At 60.1% G+C, this 11,730-nt stretch overlaps 1 pseudogene; it reads right to left on the bottom strand.

Moving 5' to 3' along the window:
- Positions 1-3,817: 3,817 nt before the first annotated feature.
- Positions 3,818-10,320, bottom strand: LOC103303992 (interleukin-1 receptor-associated kinase 1-like; annotated as a pseudogene).
- Positions 10,321-11,730: the final 1,410 nt, after the last annotated feature.

The following is an 11,730-nucleotide window of genomic DNA, read 5'->3' as shown; positions in this document are numbered from 1 at the left end:
GGGGAGAGTTTACTCCAAATCTACCACCAAATTCCTTAACACGGACCAGCACCGAAGCTGTGGTGAGGACACAAGCAGGGAGGGCGCTCGGCTGAGGGAACAGGGCATGGTGGGGGGACCCTGTGGCCCTCCTGAAAGAGCCATACACGCCCTCCTGCCAGCAAGTCTGCCTGGTCCTGGCTCAGAGCAAGGTGTCCCGCAGGAGCTTCTGGGAGATTTGGGTCACTGTAGAGCAAGTGTGTCAAACTCCAAGGCTAACACGGGCCAAATCAACAAGGTGTAAGCTTATGTGGCCGCAAACAAACAAAAGCTTCAGTTTTCATAGAAAATTAGGTTTATTTCAATAGAGACATGCTGAGTACAAAAGGGCTGAAACGAGTCATCGTTAACATAAAATAATAGAACATTTTAATAAAAATTAATATTTTTTCTTGAACATTAACTTACCAGACACTGAATAACTGCACATATTAATAGGCATAACACAAATAAACCTATTTTTCTTGTTCTCCAAAAGCAAAATATTTCCTGTTGTGCTCACCAAACAAGCCAGTCCAAGACTAATGACACGGCTGCTAAAATACTCGCTGCTGGTATTAGTGGAGAGAAACGGTGCGCCTGCGTGTAAGGCGTGTAAGGGAAATGAATGCAACACGATTATAGTCATCAGTCATTAGCGAACGTTGTAGTTCATCCTATCTAATAAAGAGGGAATGTGCAAATTGATCGTCACACCTTCACAAAGATGGCGGTGCCCACAGCAGAGGCGGGGTTTCCTTGACACAAGATGGCTGCACCCACAGCAGAGGCTGAGTTCCCATAATGAGCCTTAAAGAGCAATCAGCAGGGACCTGAGCCTGCGATCCTGCCTGATGGGGCTTGACAGGGGACCTCAGGCCATGTCCCCCGCCTGGCAGGGCTTGACGGGAGACCTCAAGGTGCGCCCCCACCCTGGTGCTAGACCAGGGGACCTCAGGCTGCTCCCCCTGCCCCAGGCCGGGGGGCCTCAGGCTGTGCCCCCTGCCTGGCAGGGCTTAATGGGGGACCTGAGGTCACACCCCTTGCCCTGGCGCAGGGCCGGGGGACCTGAGGCCATGCCCCCCACCTGGAGGGGCTTGACGGGGGACCTCAAGGTGTGCCCCCACCCTGGTGCTGGGCTGGGGGACCTCACGCTGCTCCCCCTGCCCCAGGTTGGGGACCTCAGGCTGTGCCCTCCACCCCGGCAGGGCTTGATGGGACTGGGACCAGCCAGGTCTGGACCTCGCCCAATGCGGGTGGGGCCAGCTGGGTCTGGGTCTCACGTGATTTTGAGGCGCCGCGGGTGGGCAGGGACTTGACTCTGGGTCCCGCAGCATGCCCCAGACTCTGACAGGAGGAAGATTTTCATATACATTTTACTAATTTTCTTTCATCTCTGACACTTCTATTATAGAGAAAGGGCAAATAGCAATATTAAAATATTTCCTCTAATTAATCCTCTTTTAGTGTGCACGAATTTTATGTACTGGGTCACTAGTTATTAATAATTATGTATAACAGGATGTTGTAAAAATTAAGTTATGCAAATTTATTTAATTTTTTTATTGATTTTTCACAGAGAGGAAGAGAGAGGGATAGAGAGTTAGAAACATTGATGATAGAGAAACATCGATCAGCTGCCTCTTGCACACCCCCTACTGGGGATGTGCCCGCAACCAAGGTACATGCCCTTGACCGGAATCGAACCTGGGACCTCTCAGTCCGCAGGCCGACGCTCTATCCACTGAGCCAAACCGGTTTCGGCTAAGTTATGAAATTTTTATTAAAACATTTCTTACATACCGTTATGTTGGCTGGGCCACAAAAATGCTCATGGGCGACGAATTTGATGTGCTTGCTGTAGAGTGTTCCTCAGTCACCAGTGGCGGGACAGCTCCGCAGGGCGGGGGCAGGCGGGAAGCTAACGTGGAAAGGAGCAAAGCGGGAGTCCGGACGGGCGTGACGGCCAGGCTCCCTGGACCAGCCCCCCAGCCTCTCTCATCCCCGATCTCTGAGTTACTTTAAACATTAATTAATGTTGGGGACACGTGGGATAAAGATGCAGAAGACTCACGGAAACAGCTCTCTTACCTCCTGCTCCCCCAACCTCCCAGTCCTCCAGGAGCCAGTTCCTGGTATATTTTTCCAGAACATTCTACCAAACCTGCATGGGTGCATGTATGTGCATATCCTGCTTCAGAATAAACCTGACGGCACCCAGCACCCTCTCTCTTGCCCTGTGTTGTTTTCACTGTCTCAGAAAATATTCCCTGTTAGATTCACTCAACAAATATTTACTGAGCGCTCCCCTGCACAAATCTCTATCTTCACTTTCTTTCTTTTGTTTTTTTCTTGGTTGAAACATAAGATTTTATTGCTCTAGTACAGTGGTCGGCAAACTCATTAGTCAACAGAGCCAAAAATCAACAGTACCACGATTGAAATTTCTTTTGAGAGACAAATTTTTTAAACTTAAACTTCTTCTAATGCCACTTCTTCAAAATAGACTTCCCCAGGCCGTGGTATTTTGTGGAAGAGCCACACAACACTCAAGGGGCCAAAGAGCCGCAGTTTGCCGACCACGGGTCTAGTACGACTTGGACTTCACCAATGCCTAGCTCTGTGGGCATGTAGTGCATCCTGACTGTGGACACCAAATCACTGCGAGCCTGTGCTTCAGCTGGGCCACTTCTGAGGACGCTCCTGTTCATGAACTTCACTGGCTTCTAAAACTGCGAGTCCCGTTTTCCCTCCTTTCTCTGCCTTGATCCCAACTTCTCGCCTTGGGGCTTCTCACTGTCTGGGTAACACAGGCCTCGGGCCGAGGCCCACCTTGGGAAGTGGCCCTTTGTGACACCAGTGCCTGCGGCCTCTGGAGGTGACTTGGTTTGGAGCCTGTCTGTAGCATCAGGGGTGCCTGGCTGGCAGGCAGTCACGTTAGGTGAGCTCCCAGCTCCTCAGAGAAGCCTACAGACACTGGCCTGATGTGGGGCGCTGCTGGACTCTCTGGGGTATCTCAGAACCCTCATTCCAGCTGGTGGACTGAGCCATAGGGCAACCACACCTCACTTTGCCACGTGGCAAGCAGCTGGGAGGCCCCTACGGCACAGAGCGGCTGCCTTCCGGGGCGTCAGCCAGGACGAAGGGAAGGGCTCCGGGCGGCTGCTGGGGGCCAGGCTGCACAGGCCCAGCCCAGCCCTCAGGGGCGCCGGCCCGCACTGCATCCCACTGCGGGTCCCACCCCTTCTCCTCTGGCCGGGCAGCCAGCAGCCTTCAGACATGCATTCCTCCCCACACCTCCCATGGCAGGGGCTGTCCTCTCCCCCAAGTGCTGGGCTGAAGGCAGGCCTTGGAGATGTCCTGCCCCATGGCTGGCTTCCGGCAGCTGACCCGGGCGGCTCTGAGACTGGCCTGTGCCCACACCCCTACAGCACAGGGGCCACCACCTGCCCTGCCCTGCGGGGCTGGGGCCCACCCCCACTGCCCACAGGCTCCTGAGGGTCTGTGTGCTCTGAGAACTTCCAACCATGAGGACTTTGACATCCGGGTTTGGGGGACCTGCCCGGGTGAAGAGATCAGCTCTGAAAGTCCTCACTCTTCCGGGCCCCTCCTGGGTCGGTGGTCCAGGCCCACGTCTGGGAGGCAGCTGTCCGGGACCCTCGTGTAAGGCCAGCTCTGGCACCGTCTTCTGTCAGGCTGTGTTGAGGACAATCTGTGGTGGCCGTGATGACGCAGAGCGGCCCAGGTGTGATCCTTCCACTGCTGTGGGCTGGGGCTCTGGGCCGCTCCCCCACAACTCTCAGGTGGCACGCCCTTGAGTACAGCCAGCCTGTCCGAGGGGTGCAGGGGTCCACGTGGCAGCCCCCTGTGCAGGGCTGTCTGGCAGGGCTGGGCCTGGGGTCCAGGTGCTTCGTGCAGATCTGGGAGGTGACTGGGGCAGCCCAGGCCCTGAGGCCAGATGTGCTTGGAGTGTGGTCTGGGTGCTCTCCAGGGCCACCGGGCGCCCTCCGCAGCCTCTGTGGCCGGCCGTACGGGACTTGGCCTCAGCACCATGCGCCTCCAGCCCTGTGGCTGCAGGGCCTCCAGAAGCACCCCGAGGCGGAGGGCATCGGTGTCCACCGCCAGCCTCCGGGGCTTGGTGCATTCCTGGGCGGGCAGGGTGCCGTGCCCGGTCCGAGTCCCAGCCACGGTGCTGCTCTGACCAGGGTGGCCACTGCAAAATGGCTGAGACGGGCCAGGCCAAAGTCTCCCAGTTTGGGCATCAGTCTATCATCCAGACACCTCCATGGATGAGGCTGGGGCTGTCCTGATGTAAAACTGACTAGCCGGGCTGTGCCCAGAAGGATGCCCGGCGCTGAGGCCCGGGGGGGGGGCAGGCCTGGGTCTGGAAGTGGAGGCGGCCTTCAGGAGCCGCTGGGCAGGGAGCCGCAGACAAGGCAGTGGTAGCCGCTCTGAGCACAGCAGCCAGCAAAGTCCACGATGTTTGATGACAGAACTGACAGCTGCTCCACGCGGTCAGAAGATCTGCCCCACAGGGGCCGCCCCAGGCCCGCCCCTCCTCCCTCTTCTCCCCCGCTCACCGTGTCCCTCAGGACGCCCGTGCACATGTCACAGCCACGATCCCCGGCCTTCAGCTCCTCTGAGAAGCTGTGGGTGCCCTGGAAAACCTCATGGAGGGGCGAGCAGAATGGAGAGGGGGCTCCCATGCAGGAAGGACCCCGGGTTCTCTGGGCTCTGCTTGACGGAAGAGGATTCTAGAGATGGTGGCGGTGGCCGGAGAGCAGCAGGGCTTTGGACAGGGCAGCAGCACTCAGGCCCAGAATGGCTCTGGGAGCCTGGAAAAGCTGGGGGGAGGAGGGTGGACGCTGACGATTGCCACTTCAGGGGGCTGGGGGCCTTGGCCTCAGAGGGTGCAGAGATGGAGCGGGCCCTTGGGCTGCGGTGCTGGAGGGTGGGAGCAGGGCGGGAGGGTGCCAGACGGCTTCGATGGCCCTCGCACAGAGCAGCTGCAAGTGCGCGAGGTTGTGCACGAGGTCGGCCACACGGGCGTTTCAGTTGATCCAGGGCCACAGGAGCGCGGTCTGGTCTCGCCCAATGAGGGCGGCACTGGCACCAGTCGCTGGGCTCCAGGGTGTCCATCATTTTGTAGAAGCGGCACATGACCCAGGGTGGCACCTCATACAAGAATTGTTGGGCACTAGGACCTGTGGACCCCCCCCACCCCACCACCGGGCCCAGCCCCAGCCATGGCCACTGCCTCGCTGCTGCCTCTAGGCCAGGGCCTCTTGGGGCCTCGGGCTGGCCGGGCCCGCGGACCCCGACTCCCGCCACCCTCACCTTCTCAGGGCTGCTCTGATGTGTGGAAGGCTTTGCAGGCTGTTGCTACTCTGAAGGGAGACACTCGGGACGTACGTGCTGTGAGCCGCTCATGGGATACGCTCCTAGACAAGAGCTCCTGGCATAGAGAGAGAGGTGTGCTCTTTTAACTGGGCTGGCTTCACGGGGCTGTGATTGACAGGCCAGGGTTGGGTTCGAGGCAGGGAGTGACTGGCTGGAGGTGGCACTGAGTCAGGGGGAGCCAGTGCTGGGATGGGCTAGAGGAGGGGGAGCAGGGATACCCCTTAGTCCTCAGGAGCCCTCTGCTTGAGCCAAGTTGGAGTTAGAGAGGAACAGTGACCTGGGCAGGCTGTGCTGAGGCAGCCCAGGAGGCGGTGGGTGCCCGGAAGAGGGTGGGACCCAGCCTGGGAGGGGGAACATCGGTGAGGCTGCGGGAGGGGGCGCCTTCCCTGAGCCCCCGACACGGATTTGGGGCTGCCCTGGGCCCTCCCCATATCCCTCAGAAGACCTGCATCGCCCGCCCACCCACCAGGCAGTGACTACCCCAGACCCTACATGGGCGTTGGCAATGGGGTGGGTGAGAACCCCCAGGTGCGGACATTGGGGTGGGTGAGAGCCCCCAGGTGCTGACAATGGGGTGGGTGAGAGCCTCCAGGTGCGGACATTGGGGTGGGTGAGAGCCCCCAGGTGCGGACATTGGGGTGGGTGAGAGCCCCCAGGTGCGGACATTGGGGTGGGTGAGAGGCCCCAGGTGCGGACATTGGGGTGGAAGAGAGCCCCCAGGTGCGGACATTGGGGTGGAGGAGAGCCCCCAGGTGCGGACATTGGGGTGGAGGAGAGCCCCCAGGTGCGGACATTGGGGTGGAGGAGAGCCCCCAGGTGTGGACATTGGGGTGGAGGAGAGCCCCCAGGTGCGGACATTGGGGTGGAGGAGAGCCCCCAGGTGCGGACATTGGGGTGGGTGAGAGCCCCAAGGTGCGGACATTGGGGTGGGTGAGAGCCCCCAGGTGCGGACATTGGGGTGGGTGAGAGCCCCAAGGTGCGGACATTGGGGTGGAGGAGAGCCCCCAGGTGCGGACATTGGGGTGGAGGAGAGCCCCCAGGTGCGGACATTGGGGTGGGTGAGAGCCCCCAGGTGCGGACATTGGGGTGGGTGAGAGCCCCCAGGTGCGGACATTGGGGTGGGTGAGAGCCCCCAGGTGCGGACATTGGGGTGGAAGTGAACCCCCAGGTGCGGACATTGGGGTGGGTGAGAGCCCCCAGGTGCGGACATTGGGGTGGAGGAGAGCCCCCAGGTGCGGACATTGGGGTGGGTGAGAGCCCCCAGGTGCGGACATTGGGGTGGAGGAGAGCCCCAAGGTGTGGACATTGGGGTGGGTGAGAGCCCCCAGGTGCGGACATTGGGGTGGAGGAGAGCCCCAAGGTGTGGACATTGGGGTTGGAGGAGAGCCCCCAGGTGCGGACATTGGGGTGGGTGAGAGCCCCCAGGTGCGCACATTGGGGTGGGTGAGAACCCCCAGGTGCGGACATTGGGGTGGAGGAGAGCCCCCAGGTGCGGACATGGTGTGGAGGAGAGCCCCCAGGTGCGGACATTGGGGTGGGTGAGAGCCCCCAGGTGCGGACATTGGGGTGGAGGAGAGCCCCCATTGCAGACACTGGGGTGGGTGAGAGCCCCCAGGTGCGGATATTGGGGTGGGTGAGAGCCCCCAGGTGCAGACACTGGGGTGAAGGAGAGCCCCCAGGTGCGGACATGGTGTGGTGGAGAGCCCCCAGGTGCGGACATTGGGTTGGAGGAGAGCCCCCAGGTGCGGACACTGGGGTGAAGGAGAGCCCCCAGGTGCGGACATGGTGTGGAGGAGAGCCCCCAGGTGCGGACATTGGGGTGGGTGAGAGCCCCCAGGTGCGCACATTGGGGTGGGTGAGAGCCCCCAGGTGCGCACATTGGGGTGGGTGAGAGCCCCCAGGTGCAGACACTGGGGTGAAGGAGAGCCCCCAGGTGCGGACATTGGGGTGGGTGAGAGCCCCCAGGTGCGGACATTGGGGTGGAGGAGAGCCCCCATTGCAGACACTGGGGTGGGTGAGAGCCCCCAGGTGCGGATATTGGGGTGGGTGAGAGCCCCCAGGTGCCGGCACTGGGTGGAGAGCAGGTGCCTGATGGAGCTGCTGAGGCCAAGGCTTGGAGGTGGAGAGCAAGGACCGAGGCCCAGAAAGCCACTCGCCTTCTCCCCATGCTGGTCCTGAGTGGCTCGGCCCTGAGCGGCCAGGCTGGGGAGTCTCTGTGGAGAGGAGCTTCGGCCATGACTCCTGGAATGACCTGTGCAACCAGAGAGCCTGTCCACCCCCACAGCTGTCAAACTTCCTCAGGCAGACACAATAACCGGACTTTAAAACATAAAGGGGCCCTGGCCAGTGTGGCTCAGGGGATAGAGCGTCGGCCTGCGGACTGAAGGGTCCTGGGTTCGATTCTGGTCAAGGGCACATGCCCAGGTTGTGGGCTGAATCCCCAGTGGGGAGCATGCAGGAGGCAGCCAATCAATGATTCTCTCTCATCATTGATGTTTCTCTCTCTCTCTCTCTCCCTCTCCCTTCCTCTTTGAAATCAATCCTATATAATAAAGAGGTAATATGCAAATTGACCCTCATGCCCTCACACAAGATGGCTGTCCCATGTGGTCAAAGATGGCCACCACAAGATGGCTGGCAGGGGAAGGCAGTTGAGGGCAACTGGGCCTGCAGGAGAGGGCAGTTGAGGGTTACCAGGTCTGCAGGGGAAGGCAGTTGGGGGTGACCAGGCCTGCAGGGGAGGGAAGTTAGGGGTGACCAGGCCTGTAGGGGAGGGCAGTTGGGGGCAATCAGGCGGGCAGGAGAGCAGTTAGTTAGGTGTCGATCAGGCTGGCCGGGGTGTGGTTAGGAGCCAGCAGTCCCAGATTGTGAGAGGGATGTCTGACTGTCCACAGGGATCGGGACTAAATGGGGTCCCAGATTGGAGAGGGTGCAGGCTGGGCTAAGAGACACCTGGCCTCTAGTAAAGATATATTAAAAAAAAATAATAATAAAGTTCTTTCTGTATGGACTTCAGAGTCTGATGCAGTCAGATGTGCCTGTGGGTCACACACGCCCAAACGCTTCTCATCCTCACGGCCCACCAGCCAGGCTGGGGCCTGAGCAGCGGCTGGGCCCGGGGACGTGAGGCCAGGCCAGCAGCGGGCCGCGCACTCAAGGGGAAGGTGAGGTGTGGGCTGCACACAAAAGCGTGTGCAGGGGGTCCCCTCTCAGGAGGGCGTACCACTGACAGTTTCACCTCCAGACTGCCGCAGGCTTTCCTTTGCTAATGCAAATGGGTCGGCAGTTTTTCTTCACATAAATAGGGCCATGCATTGGGCCCTGTTCTGCCTCTGGAGTCTTTTTGGGCAGCAGGGGAGTGTGTCCTGGTCCCTCACCTCCCCACTGTCAGGCCTCTGGACTACCTCCTTGTGTCAGAGCCAGGCCCACTGCAGAGATGAGCACACTGAGGCCGGCTTCAGCCTGCCTCCATGTGAGGAAGGAAGGGTGAGGGGCTGGTCATGGGGCAGGTGTTGGGGAGAGTCCCTATCCCTAGAGTGAGGGCCCTCCTGGGGTCCTCTGATGGGGGTGGGAGGAGGCAGGCAGTGCCCACCAAGTGGAGGGTGGCGGGTCACTGGCTGGATTATTTCAGCAGGAGGCCTCCTGAGGGAAGCTATTTTTAACTGTGAGAGGCTGGAGTGACTCCCTCCCTCCCTTTATTGCCCTTTGTTCTTGTCAGCCTGGGACCAGCCAGCCTCCCCACCTTCCTGGGAGCTCTGTCCCTTTAGAGGGAGGGAGACAGTGAGATGGAAGGGAGGGGAAGACCCCGTTTGTCCCCGGGTCTGCCAGGCAGCCCTCACGCACCCGGCAGACAGAAGGGAGAGGGTTGAGAGCTTGAGGACATTTTTGAGTCCTTGCTGGTCATATTACACCCACCACTGCCGCCAGCAGCCTCTCAGGGACACGGAGAGAGTGCAGAACCGTCTCAACAACCTCCATGTAGAAAAGGGATGGTTTAGGTTGCAAAACTCACAAGTCCAGGGCTAGATTGAAAGTCCCCACAGGAGCCTGCCTGGACTCTGGCTTCTCTCAGCATTTCCGCTCATTTGGGTGGGTCTTATTTTAGGGGGCGCTCAGCCCATGTAGCAGCCAAGGGGTCCCCAGCTGCCCCTGCAAGATAGAGCTCCTTCTTTTCCAGCTGATTCAGCCAGTCTAGGGCCAGTCCTCATTGGTTGGCTTCAAACACATGCCCATATCTCAACCAATCACAGTAAAGCTCACAGGCATGCTGGGGCCACTTGCCTACCCATGGGCCCTGGGAATGGTCCCTGTGCCCAGGCACCAGGTGGTAGGATAGATTAGATCTAGGTGGTGAGCCCCCAGGGAGCATGGCTCCCCAAAGAAGGGTCTAAATCGTGGAGAACATGGACCACTGATGCCTGTGAAGTTGCACAGCCAGGACAGTGCCCTCCTCGCACCCAGGAGAGGCCAGGTTACCTGGCTGCTAGGCCCACCTCTGATGGCTGAGGCTCCCAGGGGCTGTGGGGGAGGGAGAGCCTGCTCCTGAGGGAAGTGGTCAGGTGGCGGCTCCAGCGGAGCTAATCAATGCTGCTTCCTGACCGAGCGGGAGGGGCTCAGTGTCCTGTGTCCCAGGCCGCCAGCCATGCCTCACGGTCTGCTCCTCTAATCAATGCCCCAGGGTCGGCCTGGGCCTGCGGCCCGGGGGCAGGCAGGGGAGTGTGGCCTTGAGGGAGCCAGGCAATCACTCTCTTGACTTCTCCATAGCACCTGCCAGGACTGCCCAGGGGGGCGACCACCCTCCCGGCACCCCTCTCGCTGCGAGCTCAGGCCCGTCCAGGTCTCATTTTGTCACTCACCCCGGGTGGAGTTTACATATCTGTCCACCGGGCGATTGCCCGTCATCCTTCCTGATGCGTCCACGGAGCCTGGCACAGGCCAATGCACGTTGTCACTACCGCTGTGCTGTTCGTGGGAGCACGGCGTGAGGGGAGGGACTGGGCCTGAGCTCTGCTCTGTGCCACCACCTGCGTGCGGGGGGCCCCCTTTCCCCTGGCCCTGGGGAACATAGACATGTGCCCCTGATTCCTGGCCACGGGCTTTGTACCCAGGAAGGCAGGTCCTGGACCAGCTGGTGTGGCTCTCACGAGCCGCCAGTGGGTGGAGGTGAGAGGAGGGTGAGCCCCGGCCCTGGACACTTGCTGGGGGAGAAGGCCAGGCTTCTGCCAGGAGCCGCCCTGTGGCCCCGGGGTCTCTCCATCCCGTGTTCCTTTGTGCCCGTGTGCTGGGCCTGGGTTGTGAACACTCCGGACAGATGTGTCCCTGTCTGTACAGATGGATATGCCTCGTGGGAGACCCACAATAAATGAGACGCCTCAGAGAGTGACTGGTGTGGGAAGGAGTGAGACGGGACGGGGAGGCCCTGGGGGGCTGTCCCAGAAGGTAGAGCAGTTTAGGGATAAAGTCTAGTGACAGAATTGAGCTGGTGGCATCCGAGGGCTGAATGGCCAGTGTGTCTGGAACAGGAAGGCTGAGGGGGCTGGGCCAGATGAGGGGTGTAGGGCCTGGGCCTGGGGACTTTGGCTCTCACAGCTGCCCTGGAAGAGGGAGCTGGGCACGCATAGCCCATTGTATGTTTTCAAGGGTCTCCTGACTCCGGGGCTGGGGCTGGGCTGAAATCCCAGGGGGTGGCGGGAAACCCGGTGGGCTCCTGGGAGGCGGTGCCCTCGAGCTCTCTGCGGCTGGGAGGGCTCTGGGCTGCCGGTGGAGCTGCGTGGTACCAGACAGGCACCAGCGAGGGACCGTCTGGTCTTCGCGTCTCAGCCCATGATTAACTTATGACGGAAACACATGCGCTGGCATCGTCACGTTAAGACATAAACATTACAGAAGCCAGCAGACAGCCTGCTGCTCCTCAGCCCACAATCCCCGCAGCAGGCTGCTCCTCCGTGCCCCGATGGCGTGGCGGCCTTGGGAGCCACCTTCCATGCCTGGGCCTCCATTTCCTCAGCAGAAGGAGAGGTCCCCACGGGCCTTCCTGCTGCGCTCCGAGGGCACCCATGGCAGCAAGGGCTTCGTGCATGGCTACTACGTGCCAGGCCCAGGGGAGAGAGGGAATTTCAGATTAAGGGGAAGCTGGCACTGGGCAGAATCAGAGGGGTTTGCAAGGTATGTTTTGTTTTAAAAAATATTTTTATTGATTTCAGAGAGGAAGGAAGAGGCAGAGAGAGATAGAAGCATCCCACCAGGGATCGAGCCTCAACCCGGACATGTGCCCTGACCGGGAATCGAACCGTGACTTCCTGGTTCACAGGT

Source organism: Eptesicus fuscus, chromosome 20 (assembly GCF_027574615.1).
Source record: "Eptesicus fuscus isolate TK198812 chromosome 20, DD_ASM_mEF_20220401, whole genome shotgun sequence".
Taxonomy (NCBI): Eukaryota; Metazoa; Chordata; class Mammalia; order Chiroptera; family Vespertilionidae; genus Eptesicus; species Eptesicus fuscus.
This window is presented reverse-complemented; position numbering and strand designations above follow the sequence as displayed.